This window comes from Nannobrachium achirus, assembly GCF_963921795.1.
Source record: "Nannobrachium achirus genome assembly, chromosome: 21".
Classification (NCBI taxonomy): domain Eukaryota; kingdom Metazoa; phylum Chordata; class Actinopteri; order Myctophiformes; family Myctophidae; genus Nannobrachium; species Nannobrachium achirus.
This window is the reverse complement of record NC_137828.1, coordinates 10226894-10233078: the sequence shown is the minus strand read 5'-3', so window position 1 is coordinate 10233078 and position 6185 is coordinate 10226894.

The following is a 6185-nucleotide window of genomic DNA, read 5'->3' as shown; positions in this document are numbered from 1 at the left end:
CTCAGCAGCAACTGCTGCTTTTCAGAAAGTTTACCTTCAGAGTGAAAAAGCACACAGCTGCCTGTTAAAACTGGTCGTTCGTAAATAAGCCACACTGAACGCACTCTCCAACGTCACGCCCACTGCACTCACTACACTGAGCACACACCCGGTGCGGGTTTCCGAACGCACCCTATGTCACTCTCGCTGCCTCTCTTCCTCAGACCCCACCCCACCCACCCACACCCGCACCCGACACCAACCTCTGCTTTTTTTTGTGAACGGTAAATCTGTAAACCCTTTGTTGGTTGGGAAATACTTTTTGGTCCGATGTCAGTAACGCACACGTGTAAAGCGGTCAAATAGTGTTCTCTCACATAGCACCGCATCAGATCTCCCTGAGATCACACGGTCACGAGAGAATAGCTGATCAACTGAACAAAGATGCGTTAGAAACTCATGAGTGAACTTTACAGTTATTTCCTTCTTGACCGAGCAAAAAAGTAAAACAAAGACGTGTAGTCCTTTTTGTATCATTGCCGAACTGTGATTAATTTAAAAAAAAGGCAGCCTTTAATGTATCTAACCAAGGTAACATCTAAGTGCAGAAGAAATGGTTTCATTTGGTTGCTTTCTTACCATTTATTTCCATTTTTTCCCCTCTTCTTCTTCAGTTGATTTCCAAATACAGTACTTTATTTTCGTTGTGCAGTTGATTTTCCTTTTTATTGGCAACGTGCTGGCATCAAAGAATATCAGTTTACATTATACAAGTATACAAGTGTAATACAAAAAAGAAATCCCACCAAAGGACATTATAAATGTTTTCTTGTCGCTTTATCACTGAAGAATTTAAGTGAATAAAAGTAATTAAAAAAAACTTTGTGTTGATAATTTGTCGATCACAAATGTAGGCTATAACCAGGGACGTGCAGAGAATGTTAGAGAGGCAGGGGCTGACATTTCTAAAAGGGCCTTTTGGTGAAAATATTGAAAATAGCCGAGCTCCAAGCTGATACCACACAAAACTAAGCATAAAAAAGGCAATACTGGAGATGTGGTATAACGGCATAGATTTCTACACAGAGAGGGCAATTCTTTCAACATATTATTAGATGATGAAGTTCAGGAGAGTTTGAACAAGGCAATTCTCTTGAATGCTGCCTTCATGTATGGCATGGAAAGAGAGCATTTGCATTTCTTTCACCATAGTGAAAACTGAAAACTGAATTCATGGTCTGGAGAGGGCTCTTTTTACAGACGGATAAAAGGGCAGGGGCTCAAGCCCCCTTTCATGTCTATGTGTGTACGTGCCTGGCTATAACGTTGTCTCCATATATTGTGTTTTTTTTTTTAATATAAATTAACACCATACTTGATCCTACAGCGTCTTACACTTGCATCAAAAGTAAAGCTTGAAACACGGCACGAAGCAACGCGTTTTGAGCTTGTAGATCTGCCGCTTTTGCTGTTTTTGAATTTGAACCCTGAAAAAGTTACAGTTTGGGACATATGAGGTTATGAGACGATATTTGATTGCACTTGAAATACGATGTACTTTATCCTCATACCAAATACAGTAAGCCAGGGTTCCCAAATTAGTTTTCCCCAAGGGCCGAATTATGTCTAGGGTACCAAGCCGAGGGCCACAACATTGCAGGGGGCGACGGTGGCGTTCCCGCTACTCCAGCGACAGTTCAGATATCGTCGTTGTCGGGTGAAAATCTTGTATGTCCAAAACCGTTTGTTTTGCATTTATCATTTTAAAAATTATTTAAACTCGATCTACAAGCACACAACGCCTCGCACCGCGAGGCGTTGTGTGCTTGTAGATCTGCTGTTTTCACTACTTTTGTGACAAGGCCTTGAATGATGAAGCAGGGCTTTACTTTGCGAACGAACGTACAAATTTGGAGATGAGTTTCCACCTGACAACGACGATATACTATAGTGTTGTTGCTGCTCTTATACCACCATTATTACTGGGGTTGGTGGGGGCCTGACAGTAGCCCCCGCGGGCCGCAAATGGCCCGCGGACCGCCTATTGGGGAACCCTGCAGTAAGCCGTTCATTCTCATCAGTTTCTATGTAGTGCACTGTGTACAGTGTGTACATTACAGGCTACAAACAGTTTCACACTAAATGGACCGGCTGTGATTTATCTTTTCTTAAGTGCTATAATGAAAGTCATTCATAATTTATTGATGGTCATTACTTATTTATAAATATTTAAACACTGTGCCTGCCAAGTGTTTAGATCTTTGCTTCCAGTGAGTAGTGATGTAAATTAACTAAGTGCATTTACTCAAGTACTGTAGTAGACAGAAATAGCAAGACTCGCCATCTCCAGTTTACTTCCTCTATCTGCGTGAAGTACACCTTTTTAGGAGACCGAAAGCAAGTTGAAGTCTATTGTTTCCAATGGGAGAGTGAACCATTCTTTAGCCCAGGGGTCTTCAACAGGGGGTCCGGGACCCCTAGGGGGTCCCCAGAGTTACTACAGGGGGTCCTCCAAATCTTTGAGTGATGGAAACCTTTTTTTCTCCTTTTTTATATTAACCACTTGAACCCTAGTGTCCATATTCTGAGAACTCTAGCCAAAAATAGCAGATCTACAAGCTCACAACGCCTCGCGCTGCGAGGCGTTGTGAGCTTGTAGATCGGCTATTTTTGGCAAAGAGCTTTGGTGTAGAGGGGGAAAAGAGCAGACTAAGTACAGAGTGAAACTGAACGGTCAAGTTTATTAAGTATTGACGGTTCAAGTGGTTAAATATCTGAAAACACAAATTGACATGAATCCAAAACACACTGATGATTGTGCTGTCAAACGATGAAAATATATGGAATCTATGAACAGGTTGTGGGGGTCCCTGCTTCATCTCTTTTTTTCAGAGAGACAAATAAGGAGAAAGTCAACTTTATTATCGACCTTTCTCTGTCTCTTAATTTTTAAAAAGGTCCTTAAATTGTCACAGTCTTGAGGACCACTCTACTGTATTAGTGCATGTTACGCATTGTGAGCTTGTAGAGCTCGTATTTTCAGTGAAAGTTGGAACACGAGTACTTATTTATTTTCCTGAATAGGTTTCGGATATGCAAGGTTTCTACCCGACAGGCGACAGCAATGATTACATACAGTATATTGTATAGAAAAGCGGTAAAGAAATCTATTTTTCAGCTTCGGTGATGTTTCCGGGCCGTTTATCTCTGAATTCAATCTGCTAAAGGTTTGTTTGGAATGCATCGAGTCGGAGGCACTGAATTAAATATTTACGACTATCGACGTCTCGCGCAGAGGCTGTGTTCAAAGTCTATACAGTGGGTCTTGTCAGACACTTGGACAGTTTGTCCATAACTTGAAGATATTCTCAGTTCAGTCTCTGTTCAGCTGAACGGACTGACTCCCGTTTTCCGGAGGTTTGAGCCAAAGAAAGCAAAAATAATGTCACAGCATTTTGTAGCATGCTTTATTTTGCTTTGCGATATCATGAATTGTGTTACTTGGCCGTACAAACTCCCCAGCTCCCAAGGACAAGTTGAATGATTCTTGTTTACTGAAGATGGTTTAGTGGCGTCAAAAGTGGCAATCATTTTCATTATATTAAAAAGGCTTTTTCTTTCTCCCTTCCTTTTCTTTGTTGCGCCAACACAGTTTGAACTTTAACAACGGAGGATATTTAAAAGAAACATCATAGTCACGCACAGTAAAGTCCTCTGTGTGAATTTATTTCTGTTAATCACTTTCTGTAACTAAATTCCTCTCCACACACATGTCTGTGTATTGTCACTGTTGTACTAGCTCGCCTGCCAGTGAGGAGCCTCCACCGGGAGGACGTCGTACAGAGTCTTCGTCCTATATATTCCTCCCACCCAACACTCCCCACTGACAGGTGCACCCGGCTGCCCTCCCCCGATTCTACAAACTAGAGGCAAATTCTCTGGGCCCTGACTTTTATCGATGATAACTGATCAAAGCTAAGCTGACAGGAAACTTACAGGAGCTTAGCTTTGCTTGTTAAATGGTCAACTTTTAGCAGCAGATTTTAGCAGTTAATTCAATTGACTTTTTCTGTAACCTTTTCTGACCCCAAAAGTAAATTGAGTTCAATGGACCTTTTCCTGTAACCTTTTTGGAAGCCCAAAACCCCAAACATCTGTATCCACAAGTTTCCAGTGTCCCACAGTGTATTGCGCAGAAGGTGGGCGGCAGTTCCGTCGCCACAGCCGAGCCGAGCCGAGCCGAGTGTGACCTACAAGCTCACAACGGTGGCATCTGCAGCGCGACGTATTTGGACACTTGAAGAAATATTTAGTATAATTTTAAACTTGAAGTACAAAGTTATTTTCAGTCAGTTCTAAACAAAATGGCTATTATCTCAACGTTTTCCTCGCAATATAATCACTAAAATATCGTCACTGTCAGGCAGAAACCTCTGTCGCACAAAACTAGTGAAAACTAGTTTTCACTAGTTTAGGACATTTTATAGATGATAAATACAAAAAGAAAGGTTTTGGACATACAAGGTTTCCACCCGACAACGATGATATTCTATCAATTTAAATTGCTGGGAGTGAAAATTATAATGTAGAGGTGCATCGGATTAAAAAAATATTTAGGGTGCCCTGAGACAAAAAAAAACGTTTGGGAACCCTTGCTATAGTGACTGGCAGCATTTCTCCAGTGGGGACTATATTGTATCAAGCTCCCATTAAATGTCAGCAAAGGCCACCATTAACCTCGCCGTATCACCATCATGTGCATCGCTTGGGTAGCAGAAAACAAAAAAAAAAAAAAAATCAAACCTCGGTTCGAAGTGGAGCTGTGTGTGTGTGTGTGTGTGTGTGTGTGTGTGTGTGTGTGTGTGTGTGTGTGTGTGTGTGTGTGTGTGAGCAGGCCTAATAGGCCTAATATTTTTTATCATTTTTTAATCCATTTTATAATGGAAATATGTATATATATATATATATATATACAGTATATAAAATATATATATATATATAAATGAATAAATAAAAAACGACAACAACAGGCAACATATTTTTGCTATGTTTGAAAAATAATAGGCCTAATATTTTTTATAATTTTTTAATCCATTTTATAATGGAAATATCTATATATAAATACAAATATATATATAAATGAATAAATAAAAAACGACAACAACAGGCAACGTATTTTTGCTATGTTTGATTTGTTCTTTTCTTATTTAAATAAAAAAAAGAAAACTTCCCCATGGGGGGCTGGAACACCTGCAGCACCCCTAGTTCCCACGCACTGGCAGAGTCCTGCACAGTGGCCACTGTGCCAAATTCACTTTCACTTTCAGCGTGTGGATGCTCGGAAGCAAAGAAAGTCACCACAGTTTGATTTGATCATTCCTTAGTCAATTATGAATGGATTTCAAAAATTAAAACGTCTCCATATTGCTTGGGAAGTCTACTTCGCAGAGAAACCGTGGCCTTCGCTAATCGCGGGATTTCGCATCGCGATTTCGGTTTGAAAACGATTAAGTGTGTGTGTGTGTGTGTGTGTGTGTGTGTGTGTGTGTGTGTGTGTGTGCGTGCGTGTGCGTGCGTGTGTCGCGCATGCGCAGATCCTGTTCAAACTCAACAGGACAATTCTCACTTGTGAGACTGGACACACATTTCTGCCTATAGCGGAGCTCTGTTCCACACAGCTCCAAAAAAACAAAAAACAACAACCTCAGATTCCATGAAGAACACCTTGATGTCTTAGAAAAGTGTCCCCGCCAAACCGCCCCGCCCCACCCCTCCCCGGGGACGCACTGATAAATTCAGTCAAAGTCACTTGTTTTATTTTTTTTTCTTCTTCTTCTTTTTTGTCAAGGTCCCCTTACAGTGGCCCTAATTTTAACCATGTGTTCAGCCCAGGTGTCAACGCGCCACGCTGTGTGGAGAATTAAAATAGAGTCCATGTCGTTTGGGGAGAAGGCTTCATCCTAGATATCTCACCTCCAACAGCTGTTGGCTGACCCGAGCCACGCAGGCAACCAGCGAAATACCCCGGAGCCACCGATCCACTGGATTATCTGCTCCCCTTATGAACTGTGTGAAAATGACTGCGGAGAGAGAGAGAGAGAGAGAGAGAGAGAGAGAGAGAGAGAGAGAGAGAGAGAGAGAGAGAGAGAGAGAGAGAGAGAGACGTTTCTCTCTGGCAGAAGGACAGAGCAGAGCAGAGGACTTTG